The following is a 19,677-nucleotide window of genomic DNA, read 5'->3' as shown; positions in this document are numbered from 1 at the left end:
AATTTAATTTTGTTTTCAGAATTGTCGCTCTTTTTTTTTTTTTTTTTTTTTTTTGCGCTATAAACAAAAAAAGAAAGAAAAAAAAAAAAAAATCGCAGATCGCCGCTATTACTAGTAAAAAAAAAAAACATTAAAAATGACATAAATCTTTCCTGTAGTTAGTAAACGCAATAACTTTTGCGCAAACCAATCAAAATACGCTTATTGCGATTTTTTTTTACCAAAAATATGTAGCAGAAAACAAATTGGCCTAAAATGTTTAAAAAAATTTAGATTTTTTTATTTTTTTGGGGGAATGTCATATAGCAGAATGTGAAAAATTGTTTTTTTTTTTTTTTTAGAATTGTTGCTCTTTTTTTGTTTATAGCGCAAAAAAAATAAAAATAAAATAAAAATCGCAGAGGTGATCAAATACCACCAAAAGAAAGCTCTGTTTGTGGGGAAAAAAAGGACGTCCATTTTATTTGGGTACAGCGTCACACAACCGCGCAATTGCCCGTTAAATTAACGCAGTGCTGAATCGCAAAATATGGCCTGGTCATTAAGGGGGCAAATCCTTCCGGTCCAGAAGTAGTTAAATAAGGACATGTGTCTTCCAGTGCATTTTTGATGCGTTTTGCAGTGTTCCAGTACAGTCCAGTGCAGGGAAAATGCAGCATGTTCTACTTTTTTTTCCTGGAACTGCAAGCACTGGTGTGAACGATGCGATTGAAAATCATCTAAACTACTATCCATGCGTTTTTTATGCAGAAAAAAAAAACGCACTGGACTGCATGTGGTGTGAACTGGCCCCTAAAGATTTATTACAATATCATCATTCATATAAGAGAAGGACATTTTTTTTTTTTTTGATGACAAGCGAAGAGTGCAGCACAATCCGATCAGCGAGTCGGAATTCTTTATGCAGAACACAAATGTCACCATTGTGGCCGACCTCCGAGTCCTCATTTTCAATGAAGCGAAATCCTGCCTTCGAGGGCCGACCGCGGTTTTTGTAAATGCCGAATAAAGCGACCGCCGGCGGGGCTTCCGAGCGAATGTTGGGAATTGCGTGATTAGGGACAGAATGCTCCCTAATTATATATTTATACATTTTTTACCGGGAAGCATCGGAGTTCAGAGAGGGTCGGTGAGAAATTCTGCGATCGTTTCTCCGCATTACGGCAGCGCTTAAAAGATTTCAACAATTTATATGTAGCATATGTAGGTAGGTGCTAGTGAGGACATAGCTCGGTTTGGAGGGGGGGTGAGTGTAGCACCCTCCTAGGTAGGTGCTAGTGAGGACATAGCTCGGTTTGGAGGGGGGGTGAGTGTAGCACCCTCCTAGTTAGGTGCTAGTGAGGACATGGCTCGGTTTGGTGGGGGGGGGGGGCGAGTGTAGCACCCTCCTAGGTAGGTGCTAGTGAGGACATGGCTCGGTTTGGTGGGGGGGTGAGTGTAGCACCCTCCTAGGTAGGTGCTAGTGAGGACATGGCTCGGTTTGGCGGGGGGTGGGGGGGTGAGTGTAGCACCCTCCTAGGTAGGTGCTAGTGAGGACATGGCTCGGTTTGGAGGGGGGGTGAGTGTAGCACCCTCCTAGGTAGGTGCTAGTGAGGACATGGCTCGGTTTGGTTGGGGGGGGGGGGTGAGTGTAGCACCCTCCTAGGTAGGTGCTAGTGAGGACATGGCTCGGTTTGGCGGGGGGTGGGGGGGTGAGTGTAGCACCCTCCTAGGTAGGTGCTAGTGAGGACATGGCTCAGTTTGGAGGGGGGGGGTGAGTGTAGTACCCTCCTAGGTAGGTGCTAGTGAGGACATGGCTCGGTTTGGTTGGGGGGGGGGGTGAGTGTAGCACCCTCCTAGGTAGGTGCTAGTGAGAAAGTATAGTTTTTGGCTCTGTCTGCCTATCAGAGGAGCAGAAGGGAAATCTCTATTGCTTTCTGCCTACCAGAGAGCAGGATCTGTGAGTTAGGTCTGCTCAGTGTGCAATTCATTGAGTCTAGAGGAGTGTTTCACGCTGGTCCAATAGGGAGCCATGTTGGACAGTGGGAGGACACCTGACCAATGGACACATAGGTTTTAATACAGTCCTGGTGATTGTTAGAGGGCAGGTCGCCTTGGTGCATTCTGGGATACTGTATAAAAGCCATGTGCTGTGGGCAGGGCCGGGACAATGGGTAGGCAGGAGGGGCAGTTGCCCTGGGTGCAATGGTTTATTGCAGGGATGGGGGGGGGGGGGCGCCTTGACCCTAACCCTAAGGGAAGGGGGGGCACAGTTTGGCATCCTTGCCCTGGGCGCTGGATGACCTTGTCTCAGCACTGGCTGCGGGGTCTTTGGCTGGTGAGCAGAGTCCCGGAGGGAGGGTGGCGGCTGCTGCCTCCTCCTCCTCTGTAGCATTGGCAAGTGGTCACAGTCGGTCGGCCTGGGGACTGGAGCTGAACCCAGGGTCCAGGAAAACTGAGTTGGGAGACACTGGAGACCCTAGAAAAACAGTATCGTGAGTACAGGCGACCAAGTCAAGGGGTCTGACCTGAGGGGGGCCACCCCAAAAGTAGGATAGTCAGTGGATGGGTGCCAGCAGCTGGGAAAGGGGATACTAGGAGAGTGTCCCGAAGATAAATGTAGTTCACCAAGTCTTCTGGCAAGAGATTTAAAAATCCAAGTCTACCTAAGTGGCAAGGTGGATCAGCAGCCTGGCTGCATCAGCATAGAGGAGTCCTCATATTTTGTGAATAGTTAATCTGGAGTATCCCGCTCTTCCCTTCTCCCATCCCTATTAAAAATAAAACACCAAAAACAACTACAAACCTCTGGACTGATCATTGGCTGAGCCAAGAAGTAAAGTAACCCAGGGGGACCCGAAAGTGTAATATCCAGCAGTCCTCAAGGGGGCAGTGCTACATATAAAAATTCTGGGGGAGATCTACTAAAACAGGAGAGTGAAAATTCTGATGCCGCTGTGCACAGAAACCAATCAGCTTCCAGGTTTAAAGGCTCCGATCACACTTGCGCGACTCCAAAGTCCACTGCGACTTTGATGTAGCTTTGGATGGGTGCGACTTTGGCTGTTGGCTTTGACTGTTGCACAACAGTCACATTCATTACAATAGCCCAGAGATATGCAAACTCTGGCCATCCAGCTGTTGCAAAACTACAAGTCCCATCATGCCTCTGCCTCTGAGTGTCATGCTTGTGGCTGTCAGAGTCTTGCTATGCCTCATGGGACTTGTAGTTCTGCAACATCTGGAGAGCCACAGTTTGCATATTCCTGCATGATTAGCCCCTTAACGCCGGTGCCTCCTGGCCCTTTAACCTCTTCCGGACGCCCGCTGTGTATTTACGTCGCTACTTTGATATTAATTACGGAGATAGCTGCCATAACCATGCTTTATTTTGAAACGGCGGGCGGTCCGCTTTAACATAAAGGTGGTCTCAGCGGCATCCCTTTTATGGGCAGCGGAAGAGGTGCCCATCGCCCATAACTCTTCTGGGAAGACTGTCCACAAGGTTTAGGGGTGTGTCTATGGGAATGTTTGACCATTCTTCCAGAAGCGCATTTGTGAGGTCAGGCCCAAGCAACAATGGACCCGCCCCGGCAACAATGGACCCACCCCGGCAACAATAGACCCGCCCCGGCAACAATAGACCCGCCCTGGCAACAATAGACCCGCCCTGGCAACAATAGACCCGCCCCAGCAACAATAGACATGCCCCGGCAACAATGGACCCGCCCCGGCAACAATGGACCCGCCCCGGCAACAATGGACCCGCCCCGGCAACAATGGACCCGCCCCGGCAACAATAGACATGCCCCGGCAACAATAGACATGCCCCGGCAACAATAGACATGCCCCGGCAACAATGGACCCGCCCCGGCAACAATGGACCCGCCCCAGCAACAATGGACCCGCCCCAGCAACAATGGACCCGCCCCAGCAACAATGGAACCCCCAGCAACAATAGATATGCCCCGGCAACAATAGACCCGCCCCGGCAACAATGGATCCGCCCCGGCAACAATGAATCCGCCCCGGCAACAATGGATCCGCCCCGGCAACAATGGATCCGCCCCAGCAACAATGAATCCGCCCCAGCAACAATGAATCCGCCCCAGCAACAATGAATCCGCCCCAGCAACAATGGAACCCCCAGCAACATTGGACTCCCAACAGCGAGCTTAAATAGACCCCTCCTTCAGCAGTAGATCCCTCCCAGCAATGATTGACCTTCCAGCAACATAAGACCCATCCCACCATCATCAATAGACCCTCCAGCATCTCTTGCCACATTCCGGTGACGGAAATGCGTTCCCCCGCAAGGAAGAGAAGGGTAGAGTGGTCACATGATCTACACTAAGAAGAACCATTGGTGGAAAACCCTCAGCTGAATGTGCCAACCAATGATAGAACCCCGGCTGACAACGTACGCTTTTTGCAGGCAGAAGTAGGCAGGGAGAGAGCGAAAAAGTAAAAAACAGCTAAAAAAAAGTAAATAAAAGTATGGATTTCCACATTAAATCCAAAGAGGTAAATGGATCTCAAGTTCATGAGGGCAAAGTCCAACTTGTTCTCCTTGGGGAGATTCACGTCACACTTCCTGTCCCAGTGACACCAGAACAACAAATAGACATTACATGTGTCACTGTGATGGGAAGACACAAATAACAAAAATATAACTGTTACTCTAACCTCTTTCCTCCCCTCCAAGCTTAAAAAAAAAAAAAATGTCCTATCTAGAAGATTCCATCACTTCCTGTCCATGTGACTACCTATCATCAGGACAGGAAGTGAGGGCAAATCTTCCCAGGATGAGGTGTAGACCAGACAACATTGTAACCTTTACCACTTATTTACAGGACAAAGTTTTATATGTTTTGGATGTTTATGACTCACAGAAAACACGTTTCAGGGCGGAGCAGCTCTTGCTGAACACAACAGAGGGCTTAGCTGTGCTGAACACGATGTCATTTTTGGGAAATCTTGTGACTAAATCCACTAATAACCAAACAGGACAACGCGGTCCGTCAGCTGAGCGCTCACTCCGTCCGGGAAAAGAGGCTTTCATTCCGAGTCTGGAACTTCTGTACGGCTTTATTATACGGCATGGAAAAAAAACAAACAGAATCAGAGACACCCATAGAGATCCAGCCAGGGAACAAGACACAGCCGGGGGATCCACTCAGAGATCCAGCCAGGGAATAAGGCAAAGCCGGGGGATCTACTCATAGAGATCCAGCCAGGGTTACAGACAAGGCCGGGGAATCCGCTCATGGGGATCCAGCCAGGGCTTCAGACAAGGCTGCAGGGATCTGCTCATGAAGATCCATCCAGGGCTACAAACAGGGTAGGGGGATCTGCTCAGAGATCCAGCCAAGGCTACAGACAAGGCTAGGGATCTGCTCAAAGATCCAGCCAGGGCTACAGACAAGCCCAGGGGATCCACTCAGAGATCCTGCCAGGGAATAAGGCAAAGACAGGGGATCTGCTCTTAGAGATCCAGCCAGGGCTACAGACAAGGCCGGGGAATCCGCTCATGGGGATCCAGTCAGGGCTTCAGACAAGGCTGGGGGGATCTACTCATGAAGATCCATCCAGGGCTTCAAACAAGGCAGGGTGATCCACTCAGAGATCCAGCCAGGGCTACAGACAAAGCCAGAGATCTGTTTAAAGATCCAGCCAGGGCTATAGACAAGGCCGGGGGATCCGCTCATGGGGATCCAGCCAGGGCTTCAGACAAGGCGAGGGGGGATCTACTCATGAAGATCCATCCAGGGCTTCAAACAAGGCAAGGGGATCTGCTCATAGAGATCCAGCCAAGGCTACAGACAAGGCTAGGGATCTGCTCAAAGATCCAGCCAGGGCTACAGACAAGCCCAGGGAATCCTCTCAGAGCTCCAGCCCGGGCTACAGACAAGGCCAGAGATCTGCTCAAAGAGATCCAGTCAGGGCTACAGACAAGGCCGGAGGATTTGCTTATTGAGCTCCAGCCAGGGCTGCAGACAAGGTCAGGGGATCCGCTCATAGAGCTCCAGCCAAGGCTGGGGGATCTGCTCAAAAATCCAACCAGGGCTACAGACAAGGCCGGGGGATCCACTCATAGAGCTCCAGCCAGGTCTACAGACAAGGCCGGGGGATCCGCTCATAGAGCTCCAGCCAGGTCTACAGACAAGGCCGGGGGATCTGCTCGTAGAGCTCCAGCCAGGTTTACAGACAAGGGCCATGGAAGATCCAGTCAAGAAGAAAGACACGGTCAGGATCTGCTCATAGAGATCCATGGAGTAACCAGTCATGGTTCCATCTTCTCACATCTCTCCGATGTCTCATCTACAGTTTCTGAAAGCTTGAAATGGAAAAGCTTTATAATTTTGTTCTCCATAAAGGGAACATGTTGGGGGAGAATTGTGGGAAAGAAAAAAAAATGTACTGCCCTCGGCACTCAGCCAGCCGTGAGGAGCCCTTAGAAATGTAGGATCTGCGATTCTAAAAGTGCAGTCATTGTGGCCGTCATGCCCAGTCCTCACTTCACTAATTGAGGCAATCAGCAAGCACCAGCCAGGGGTTCTATTTATGAAATTAACTCACAAGACAATCAACTTACCTGGGGTGACCTCCTCCATCCCACGCTCCTCCCGACTCCACCCACAGTCACATGTCACTGCCCACCACTCCTGTCACCTCCACCAATGTGTGCTGCTCCCCCTGCCACCTCTTACTGCTGATCCTGCCTCTGCACTCCACCTATTCCCACCACTTTCCCAACCACCACCACCACCACCTTTCACTTCTTCCGATTACTCCTACTACCTCATACCAATTCCTGCTGCTCCCTCGGCCACCTCCTGCTTCTAATTCTGCCCCTGCACACTGCTCCTCCCAAAATTTCCCATTACTCCTCTTATTACATTTCACTGCTCCTCCTACCACCCCCACTGCCACACCACTGCCTGCTGTTCCCTCTGCCACCTCCTACTGGTATTCCTGTCTCTGCCCACTACTGCTCCCACCACTTACCACTTCTAACCCTACTGTCTTTCACTCTCCTCCTGTCTCCTCCCAATGCCCATACAACCACCTCCCATTACTCATCCCACCACTGCTTGCTGCTCCCACTGCTCACTTTACCAACTCCCACCCTACCTCCTCCCACCGCTCATCCTACCACCTCCCACCCTACCAATATTCACTCTACTACTTCCCACTGCTCACCCTACCATCTCCCACCACTCAGCTTACCACCTTCCACCCTACCACCTCCCACCATTCACGCTATCTCCTCCCACCGGCCACCACTCACCCTACCACCTCCCACCGCTCACCCTACCATTTCCCACCACTTACCCTACCATCTCCCACCGCTCACCCTACCATTTCCCACCACTTACTCTACAACTTCCCACTGCTCACCCTACCACCTCCCACCGCTCACCCTACCATTTCCCACCAATCACCCTACCACCTCCCACCGCTCACCCTACCATTTCCCACCACTTACTCTGCTACTTCTCACTGCTTACCCTACCATTTCCCACCGCTTACTTTACAACTTCTCACTGCTCACCCTACCAGCTCCAACCGCTCACCCTACCACCTCCCACCACTCACCCTACCATTTCCCACCACTTACTCTACTACTTCTCACTGCTTACCCTACCATCTCCCACCGCTCACCTTACCACCTTTCACTGCTTACCCTACCAATTCCCACAGCTCACCCTACTACTTCCCCCTGCTCACCCTACCACTTCCTACCGCTCAACCTATCCCCTCCCACCACTCACCTTCCACCCTACAACCTCCCACTGCTCACCCTACCACTTCCCACTGCTTACACTACCACCTCCCACACTACCTCCTCCCATTGCTCACCCTACTACTTACCACCTTCCAACGCTCACCCTACCATCTCCCTTCGCTCACCATACCATCTCCCACCACTCACCCTACCACCTCCCATCACTTGCATACCACCTCCCACCACCTCCAATGGCTCACCCTACCACCTCTCCACCGTTCACCCTACAGCCCCTCACCCTACCAGCTCCCACGACTCGTCCCACCACTTGCTCCCATTGCTCTTCTCACTGCCATCTACTGCTCACCTTACCACCTTCCACTGCTCTTCCCATTAGCTCCCAATTTGCCTCCCACCCCCTCCCAATGCTCCACTGCTCTGAGGGTTTTGAATCTCAGACATATATATCAATGTACAGTGAGCTCATCAGATGACTTCCTGTTCTGTGTCAGTGACTCATTAGGTAATGAAGCCAAGGATGAAGACGATAAACCCTCCATAATACTGCAATGGCCGCTTCCACATTTTCATCCTGACTGGTCTCCTTTAAGGGAGACCCCACACTCTTCATATCATTCTTGTTTGGTGAAGGTAGATTTTACTCCTCTCAGAAAACATTCCCACCACTGAGCCGTTCTTATAGAGGTGACATCTCTGAGGACCTTCCCTCCGTCACAGACCTTCACCCAGCTGACATGACATCTCAGCGGGCGGTCGGCACAACTGACACTGCGCAGAAGAGCCCAGTGAAATGTGACGGAATCCAACCGCGCGCCTGTACAGGGCGACAATGACATTTTACGGGTCACTCCACCCAATACTGACATTTGTTACAGCAGACGTTGGCAGAATGGAATTACCTGTTGGCTTCTTGGGGTTGAATTTCAAGAATCTTCATCTGTGTTCACAGAGTCTGACTCCCCCCCCCCCCCCCCACACTCTCCAGAGAACAAAATCAAATACCCAGTGCCGGAGTAAGGTCTCCTAGAGCCCAGGTCGAAAATGCCCAACAACCCCCCCCCCACAAGACAGTTTGAGCATTATGTGTCAACGAAAATCCCCCCACCACAAAAAAAAAAATGTGGGCAATATTCTGCGTCATTACCTTCTGAGCATAAAATTCCCTCTCCTCCTAGTACAAATCCACCCCCCCCCTGCTTAATTACCCCCTTCCAACACAAATCTATGCCCCCTTCAGCCCCCAAATCTACCAAGCACAAATGCCCCCCCTCAAAAAAAAAAGTCACCCCTCCTAGCACAAATCCTCCCTCCCCAGTACACACTCTTCCCCCCTATTCCAAACCCCCTGCTATCACAAATACCCCCCCCCCCTTCTATCACAAATGTCCCCCAATCATCCCTACTAGCACAAACCACCCCCCCCCCAAAAAAAAATTCTTCTAGCACAAATCCCCTTCCTCCTCTACTAGATCATCTCTTCTAGCACACCCCCCCCCCAAAAATCGATCCCCTAGCACAAATCCTCTCCCCCCCCCACCCCCCTCCCAACACAAATCTCCCTGAATCACCACTTCTAGCACGCACACCCAATTCTACCCTCCAAGAGCAATTTTACCCCCTGCTGCCCTCCAAATTCCTCCACCCAGCACAAATTCACATCCCCCTTAATCACCTCGCCGTGCCCCCCACCTCACATGAAATCACAGTGCCCAGGTCATCCACCCGTCAATCTCAATCTAGTGTGAAAAGCGCCCAATCACAATCCTTGTTTCATTTCCAAACTAGGGCAGCAGATATGACATGTGGAAGTTTACTGGTTCTTACGGCAAAAATAAATTTTTATGTTACATACAAAAATGATTTTTTATTATCCCCCCCCCCCTAGTCTTTTCTCCCTTTATCCCCCCCACACCACCATCTAGTCTTCCCTCCCTTGACCCCCCCCCCACCATCTAGTCTGTTCTACCTTTTACTCCCCCCTCCCCATGCCATCAATCTTTTCCCCCTTTATCCCCCCACATCTATTCTTCTCTCTCCCCCCCCCCCCCACGCCACCACCTAGTCTTCTCTCCCTTTGCCCCCCCCCCCCCAACACACACACATCTAGGCTTTACCCTTCTTATCCCCCCCTTTCCATAACACTCCCCCCCCCATGTAGGTTTCTGTTAACCAACCCCCCTCCCCCTTTCAAGACTTCTCTCCCTTAACCCCCCACCCCACCCAGTCCTCTAGGCTTCCCTCTCTTCATTTCTTCGTACCAAACCCCCCCCCCCTCACACACACAAACAGTTCCCTACCTCCCTTCTCTTACTGCCCCCCCCACCCCCTTCTATCTTTATTCCACCCCCCCCCCCCTCTTTTTTGTCTCATTTTTTCTTGTGGCCCGGGAGGGATCATCTCCCAGAATTAGACGACATTTACCATCTCAGAAATCCTCGCACACGTTCAGGTGACAGTTATGCTGGCTCTGAAAAATCTCCCCAATCCTCCAGATCAGCTGTAAGACCGCCGATTCGCAGATTTCAGAGTCAAAAAGGAAATCGGCTTCATAAATATGGAGAAGGTAGAGAGCCCGGCGGACAGATCTATGGGCCGGCTTAATGGGAGCGCACGGCTCTCATACATTCCATACTGAGGGATTATACAGGGAATATCACCAACAGCCAACACTCCACTAACATATATATATATATATATATATATATATATATATATATATATATATACACATACATATATACACACACACACATACATACACACACACACATACAGTATCTCACAAAAGTGAGTACACCCCTCAGATTTGTGTAAATATTTTATTCTATCTTTTCATGTGACAACACTGAAGAAATGACACTTTGCTACAATGTAAAGTAGTGAGTGTACAGCTTGTATAACAGTGTAAATTTACTGTCCCCTCAAAATAACTCAACACACAGCCATTAATGTCTAAACCGCTGGCAACAAAAGTGAGTACACCCCTAAGTGACAATGTCCAAATTGGGGCAATTAGCCATTTTCCCTCCCCGTTGTTATGTGACTCCTTAGTGTCTCAGGTGTGAATGGGGAGCAGGTGTGTTACGTTTGGTGTTATCGCTCTCACTCTCTCATACTGGTCATTGGAAGTTCAACATGGCACCTCATGGCAAAGAACTCTCTGAGGATCTGAAAAAAAAGAATTGTTGCTCTACATAAAGATGGCCTAGGCTATAAGAAGATTGCCAAGACCCTGAAACTGAGCTGCAGCACGGTGGCCAAGACCATACAGCAGTTTAACAGGACAGGTTCCACGTAGAACAGGCTTCGCCATGGTCGACCAAAGCAGTTGAGTGCACGTGCTCAGCGTCATATCCAGAGGTTGTCTTTGGGAAATTGATGTATAAGTGCTGCCAGCATTGCTGCAGAGGTTGAAGGGGTGGGGGAGGGGTCAGCCTGTTAGTGCTCAGACCATACGCCGCACACTGCATCAAATTGGTCTGCATGGCTGTCGTCCCAGAAGGAAGCCTCTTCTAAAGATGATGCACAAGAAAGCCCGCAAACAGTTTGCTGAAGACAAACGGACTAAGGACATGGATTACTGGAACCATCTCCTGTGGTCTGATGAGACCAAGATAAACTTATTTGGTTCAGATGGTGTCAAGCGTGTTTGGCGACAACCAGGTGAGGAGTACAAAGACAAGTATGTCTTCCTACAGTCAGGCATGGTGGTGGGAGTGTCATGGTCTGGGGCTGCATGAGTGCTGCTGGCACTGGGGAGCTACAGTTCATTGAGGGAACCATGAATGCCAACATGTACTGTGACATACTGAAGCAGAGCATGATCTCCTCCCTTCAGAGACTGGGCCACAGGGCAGTATTCCAACATAACGACCCCAAACACCTCCAAGATGACCACTGCCTTGCAAAAGAAGCTGAGGGTAAAGGTGATGGACTGGCCAAGCATGTCTCCAGACCTAAACCCTATTGAGCATCTGTGGAGCATCCTCAAATGGAAGGTGGAGGAGCGCAAGGTCTCTAAGGAGCATAAAATTGGCCAAAATGTCTTGGTATGCTGACGCCTTAAGAGTTCCCTTCACTGGAACTAAGGGGGCCAAGACCAACCCCTGAAAGACAACCTCACACCATAATCCCCCCTCCACAAAATGATTTGGACCAGTGCACAAAGCAACGTCCATAAAGACATGGATGAGCGAGTTTGAGGTGGAGGAACTTGACTGTCCTGCCCAAAGTCTTGACCTCAACCCGATAGAACACCTTTGGAATGAACTGTGAGCCAGGCCTTCTTGTCCATATCAGTGCCTGACCTCACAAATGCGCTTCTGGAAGAATGGTCAAACATTCCCATAGACACTCCTAAACCTTGTGGACGGCCTTCCTAGAAGAGTTGAAGCTGTTATAGCTGCAAAGGGTGGGCCAACTCAATACTGAACCCTACGGACTAAGACTGGGATGTCATTAAAGTTCATGTGTGTATAAAGGCAGGCGTCCCAATACTTTTGGTAATATAGTGTATTTATCTATCTTTGATTGTTCTCTGGGACTTTTCCACATATTGCAACTTCCTCTTCCTTTCATCTCTTGGCCACCGCTTGCAGCAGATCTGTATCCTGTGAGATGGACCAGAAGGCAGACGTAGTAGACATACACCATCCAATTTCCATTATGTACAATATACACGTGTATACATGTCCCTCTATGTGTATCTAAGGGCACACAACACTAGTAGAGTCCACTGCGTCCATCCATGAAGGTCTACACTGCTGGGACAGGTCATCAGCTGAACCCTAGGGGGCCCCCTCTTTATAGCGGAGTCCAGAGGTGTCATTTTTTTCATATTCCCATCTTCATATCCTTACAATTAGTTGATCACTGTCCTTAGACTTTGATCACCTGGCATAAGAACACTGTACAGTCATGGCACAGAGGGTCTGTTGGCAGTACAGCTAGGGTTGCCACCTCATCCCTTTAATCCAGGACACATATTAACACCTTCCCGACCACCCGCCGCATATTTACTGCGGCAGGCTTTCTCTCCTGCGTGAACTGATGTAGCCCTACCCCGGTCGCTCACATGGTGCTGGGGGGCGAATACCCGCGGGGATGCTGATCCACGGGGCTGGCGGCCACGATTGCCGCTGAGAAAGAACGGTCAGCTGTTGTAAGCAAAGCCGACCGTTGTTCTCTCTGGAATGATCACAGGGGCCTGTGATCCTTATATATAGGATCACAGGTCTCTATGGCCATTTCACAAGTCCCTCCCTAAAAAGTTAGTAAACACTCCCTAGGCTCACACTTAGCCCTTTAATCACCCCTGGGTTAACCCCTTCCCTGCCAGTGTTAATACAGTAACAGTGCATATTTTTAGCACTGATTACTGTAGTAATGTCACTGGTCCCCCCCCCCCCCCAAAGTTTAAAAAATGTCAGTTAGGGGTCCGATCTGTCCGCTGCAATGTCGCAGTCCCGCTAAAAATGGCAGATCGCCGCCATTACTAGTATAAAAAAATTAAATAATAATGACAAACCTTTCCCCTAGTTTGTAGACGCGATAACTTTTGCGCAAACCAATCAAAATACGCTTATTGCGATTTTTCTTTACCAAATATATGGAGGAGAAAACAAATTGTCCTAAAATTATGAAAAATCACCAGTATATCCCAAGCATGTGGCTTGTTATATATAACAAGCTTTAAAGCCCTTTGATACAGACGCAGGAAATCAAATCTCTCCATTTACATACCCCTGAAGAAAGGCACTCTTGCCTGAAATGCGTTGGGTTGGAGGATTTCTACATGCTTGTTATATACTGGTGATTCACACCGTATACCATTACACACTCTTTGTGTTTTTACGTTTATACCCAAGGTTTCATACCTATGTATTCTAATGTATGTTTTCATAGGTGTGCGCAGCCTATTGCATTAGGGTGTGCACCCCAAAGCTCAAACATGTGTGTGGTGTGTGTTTGTGTATATACAATATATATATATATATATATACACACTGTTATAAATAAATGAGAACAAACATTTTATAATTTATAAAAACATGGATGGTGTCAGTAGGGCAGTGGGCCCTGCACAATAGGGGGAATCTGCACTGCACTGGGTGATTAGGGTGTGCCCAGGCACACCCGGCACACCCCTTGCGCACGCCTATGTATGTTTTGTATTACATTGTGTTTTTTGTCATATCTCTTGTATAGTTTGATCCAATAATCTATTCTATAGGTTATTAATAAATATATACTTTTTACTCATTTTGAAAGTGTGGTTGCCTATATAGTCCCATCCCCAGGGGGAATTTGTTTTTTTTTTTTGCAGCATTTAAGCCCCGGTTCACACTTATGCGAGTGCGGGAAGGCTGCGAATCCGCAGCCTGTTCCCGCATCGCACACGCACCCCGGCAGTTAACACTGCCATATGCGATACGCTGGGGGTGTCAATGTAATCTTAACGACACCCCCAGTTTGATCGCATATCGCAGTGCGATCGTGCAGTTCGCACAGGATCGGATCGCACAAGTGTGAACCGCTGTGCGATCCGATCCTGATGCGGCTTCCAAAAAGGGTCCCTGTGCGTGTTTGCTGCGGCTGCGGGGCGAATTTAGCCATACAAAGTGTATGGCTAAACTCGCACCGCACAGCCGATCGCATGTAATGAAGGAGCAGTGCGCTCCGACATTACATGCGAACCCGGCACTCGCACAAGTGTGAACCGGGGCTTAGGGACGATGGCAACCCACATTACGTGCCGGTTCAGAGATCGCATTTAATTCGGAGCGCACTGCTCCTAAAATTACATGCGATCCCTGTGCGGTGCAAATTCAGCCATACATTTTGTATGGCTGAATTCGCACCGCAATCGCACTAAAACACGCACAGGACCCTTTTTTTGGTCCGCAGAGAATTGGATCGCATGGTGGTTCGCACTAGTGCGATCCGATTCTGTGCGAACTTGCAGATCGCATTGCGGTATGCAATCTGATCTGGGGGTGTCGTTCACTTTTAATTGACACCCCCAGCGTATCGCATATGGCAGTGTGAACTGCCAGGGGTGCGGATGCGATGCGGGAACACGCTGTATATTCGCAGCATTCCTGCATCGCACAAATGTGAACCGGCACTCAGGGTTTCCTATAACCGGGGATTCACTACATTAAGTCCCCATTCACACTAGCGCGACTTGTCAGGCGACTTGGTCGCCATAGTCGCCTGCCATAGATTAGCACAGGACCCGTTCTAATAGGAGCGACACAAGTCCCTCCGACTTAGAAAAAGGGTCCTGTACTACTTTGGGGCGACCTGGAGGCGACCTGCATTGACTTCAATGATATGAAGACTGTGCATGTCGCGCCGCATGCACCGTGACTTCACAGGTCGCCCCAGCAAGTAGCGTCGCCCCTGTGTGAATGGAGTCTTCTGCACCACAGAAGACAAAGCCAAATAATATTAATAATAATAATGGATTCGGAGCCTCTGACCAGAATCCCTCCTGGCTCACCAAGGTGAAGATGGCGTTCCTCCAGCGTTATCGGTACTTACCGGATTGTCGCTCAGCTCCCTCTGCCGCGCCTTGTCGCAGCTCCGACCGCCACTTCCAGCTACTGAGAGTAAATAATATCAATGCTCCAAATATAGGAGGAAGAGGGAAATATATGACAGCGAGCTCTGAGGTCACTGTATTGAGCAATTGCTATGACTCCTGTGCCCGATACTTCCTGCCACCCGTCATTCACACATTTCATTCACCCACAGCGTCTTACTGAACCCCCCCGACCTCTGTCTGGTCAGACGATTAGATCATACGGGGGGCACAATGCTGCAGATGGGCTCCAGCAGACACTCGGGGGTCGCCATTTACAGGGAATAAAAGAGAGGATTGTAGAACATGAGTCTGGCACTGCGCCCGACAAGATGGTACAAAGGGCGACTTAGAAGAAATCTTGTTTTCTGAGATGTCCCGGGAACAAAACGACGATTATCCTCATCCTAATATGTGTAGCCGTTCCCCAACTGGCAACTGGATACAATGATAACATTGTACCAACATATCCTGCAGGGCTACAGTGTGCCAGAGGAGCTTACACTCTAATGTCCCACCAAATCCACACACTTATCAGTATGCATTCATATAGCTCTGACATATACTGGAGTGCTGTACACAGAACACTGAGCCAGTCACATCAGTCTCTGAACCAAAGGAGCTTACACTCTAACCCCCCCCCCCCCCCCCATCCATCACACACAGTATTCTCAATATACATTTATATAGCTCTGGCATATATCACAGAGCTGTACAGAGAACACTGAGCCAGTCACATCAGTCTCTGAACCCAAGGAGCTTGCACTCTAACCCCCCACCATCACACACACAGTATTTAATATACATTTATATAGCTCTGACATACATCACAGAGCTGTACAGAGAACACTGGGCCAGTTACATCAGTCTCTGAACCAAAGGAGCTTACACTCTATCCCCCCCCCCCCACCGTCTCTCACACACACACACACACAGTATTCTCAATATACATTTATAGTATATAGCTCTGACATAGACCACAGTGCTGTACACAGAACACTGAGCCAGTCACATCAGTCTCTGAACCAAAAGGAGCTTACACTCTAATGTCCCCCCCCCCCCATCCATCACACACAGTATTCTCAATATACATTTATATAGCTCTGGCATATATCACAGAGCTGTACAGAGAACACTGAGCCAGTTACATCAGTCTCTGAACCAAAGGAGCTTACAATCTAAATAACACAACCCCCCCAACTGTCACACACACACACAGTATTCTCAATATACATTTATATAGCTTTGACATATACTGCAGTGCTGTACACAGAACACTGAGCCACTCACATCAGTCTCTGAACCAATGGAGCTTACAATCTAAACCACCCAACCCCCCTGTCACACACACACAGTATTCTCAAAATACATTTATATCGCTCTGCCATATCTCACAGAGCTGTACACAGAACACTGGGCCAGTTACATCAGTCTCTAGTCTATACCAAAGGAGCTTACACTCTAAACCACCCAACCCCCCCCCCCCCCCCCCAACTGTCTCACACACACACAGTATTCTCAATATACATTTATATAGCTCTGACATATATAACTGTAGTGCTGTACACAGAACACTGAGCCAATCACATCAGTCTCTAAACCAAAGGAGCTTACAGTCTACCCCCCTGCAAATATCACTTTTGATTGGAGTTTCACATTTTACATTCTTGATGTTCCATATTTACATAACTATGCATGATGAATAGGATTCCATACATTAGATATTCCAATCAGCACACCTGCTCAATCTTTTTTTTTTGCAGTTGCAGCACCCAAAATATTCATAATCTGGAGCCCCCCCCCCCAAAAAAATATTCATAATCTGGAGCCCCCCCAAAAAAATATTCATAATCTGGAGCCCCCCCCCCCCCCCCCCCACAGTCTGAACTGTACAAAGCATAAATGTTACTTATCAATGGGAAACCTGAGCCTGGGATGGTGCACAGCGCCACCTTGATGACATTACCTTCACATCAGAAGCCCCCCTTTACATCAGGGTCCCCCCACGCTTGGAAGGTCAGAGACCCCCTCCCCCAATCACATCAGAGGTCACCCCATCATATCAGAGTTCCTCCTTAAAGTCAAAGCCTTCCCCCATCTTCACGTAAGACCCCCGATCACATCAGAGGTCCCCTATTATGTCAGAGATCCGGTCATCAAATCAGAATCCCCCCATCATGTCAGAGTCACCTCTTCATGCCAGAGGCCCCCATCACACTGGAAGTCCCCCATCATTTAAGAGGTCCCCCCTTTCACATCAGAGGTCTCCCCCCCATAACATCAGAGGGCCCCCTTGCAGGTCAGAGACCCCCCCCCCCCATTACATCAAATACCCCCATCACATCAGTGTTCCTCCTTGATGTCAAAGTCTCCCCCTAACTTCACATGAGACCCCCTTCTCATCAAGAGGTCCCCCTTTACCTTAGTCTCCCCCCATAACATCAGAGGGCCCCCTTGCAGGTCAAAGACTCCCCCTCCCCATCACATCAGTGTTCCTCCTTGATGTCAAAGTCCCCCCCCTAACTTCACGTAAGAGACCCCTTCACATCAGAGTTTCCCCCTTTACAACAGTGTCTCCCCCCATCACATCAGAGTCACACCACCTCATCAGAGGTCCCCCATCACATCAGAGTCACTCACCACATCCGAGACACCCCACCACATTAGAGGTCCCCCATCACATCAGAGGCCCCCAGACACATCAGAGACACCCCACCACATTAGAGGTCCCCCATCACATCAGAGACACCCCTCCACATTAGAGGTCCCCCATCACATCAGAGACACCCCACCACATTAGAGGTCCCCCATCACATCAGAGACACCCCCATCACATCAGAGACACCCCACCACATCCAAAACACCCCACCACATTAGAGGTCCCCCATCACATCACATCAGAGACACCCCACCACATCAGAGACACTCCCATCACATCAGAGACACCCCACCACATCCAAAACACCCCACCACATTAGAGGTCCCCCATCACATCAGAGACACCCCACCACATCAGAGACACCCCACCACATCAGAAGCCCCTCATTTGGTCAGAAGTCCAATTTCATGTCAGAGGACCTGCCATCACATCAGAGTCCCTCAATCATCACAGAGCCCCAATCTCACAGGTCCCCTTATCACAGAGCCTCCCCCCCCCCATTACATCCCCCAGTCCGCCCGCACCATGGCATTTCAGGATGCTGTTTCGGGGCAAACTGGGTCCTGTGTTCACAGGGTCCCCGGGGGGGGAACCCAGACAGCACCCTATCTGAGAAATGCTTTTCCCTCTCCTATATACAAGGACCCTTATCCCTCTCCTATATACAAGGACCCTTATCCCTCTCCTATATACAAGGACCCTTATCCCTCTCCTTTATATAAGGACCCTTATCCCTCTTCTATATATAAGGACCCTTATCCCTCTCCTATAAGGACCCTTATCCCTCTCCTATATACAAGGACCTTTGAGGGAGGGATAAGGGTCCTTATATATAGGAGAGGGATAAGGGTCCTTATATATAGGAGAGGGATAAGAGCCTGATGTGACCTCATTCCCCCTCGTGACTTGAGCACAGCTGCAGAGTTTCCTGGAAAAGGACCCTTATCCCTCTCCTATATACAAGGACCCTTATCCCTCTCCTATATATATGTATAAGGACCCTTATCCCTCTCCTATATACAAGGACCCTTATCCCTCTCCTATATATATATATATATATATATAAGGACCTTCCCTCTTCCTATATATAAAGGACCCTTATCCCTCTCCTATATATAAAGGACCCTTATCCCTCTCCTATATATAAGGACCCTTATCCCTCTCCTATATATAAGGACCCTTATCCCTCTCCTATATATAAGGACCCTTATCCCTCTCCTATATATAAAGGACCCTTATCCCTCTCCTATATATAAAAGGATCCTTATCCCTCTCTCCTATATATAAGGACCCTTATCCCTCTCCTATATATAAGGACCCTTATCTCCCTCCTATATATAAGGACCCTTATCTCCCTCTCCTATATATAAGGACCCTTATCTCCCTCTCCTATATACAAGGACCCTTATCCCTCTCCTATATATAAGGACCCTTATCCCTCTCCTATATATAAGGACCCTTATCCCTCTCCTATATACAAGGACCCTTATCCCTCTCCTATATACAAGGACCCTTATCCCTCTCCTATATACAAGGACCCTTATCCCTCTCATATATATATATACCCTTACCCCCCCCTCCTATATACAAGGACCCTTACCCCTCTCCTATATATAAGGACCCTTATCCCTCTCCTATATACAAGGACCCTTACCCCTCTCCTATATATAAGGACCCTTATCTCTCTCCTATATATAAGGACCC

The 19,677-nt window shown here is 49.1% G+C and overlaps 1 protein-coding gene across 2 annotated transcripts in view; it reads right to left on the bottom strand.

Moving 5' to 3' along the window:
• GAS7 (growth arrest specific 7) overlaps positions 1-19,677 on the bottom strand; it is a 240,908-nt gene that overhangs the window by 134,287 nt on the left and 86,944 nt on the right. The window contains exon 1 of one of the 2 annotated variants that reach the window (XM_082272445.1): positions 15,275-15,492. The exons of the other annotated variant lie outside the window; for it this stretch is intronic. The gene's annotated coding sequence lies outside the window, so the exon portion shown is untranslated. Of the gene's footprint in view, positions 1-15,274; positions 15,493-19,677 lie in introns of those variants that run through there. 2 annotated transcript variants of the gene reach the window in all.

Source organism: Pelophylax lessonae (assembly GCF_965119305.1).
Source record: "Pelophylax lessonae genome assembly, chromosome: 11".
Classification (NCBI taxonomy): Eukaryota; Metazoa; Chordata; class Amphibia; order Anura; family Ranidae; genus Pelophylax; species Pelophylax lessonae.
The sequence above is the reverse complement of the archived record's forward strand: the minus strand, read 5'-3'. Positions and strand labels throughout refer to the sequence as shown.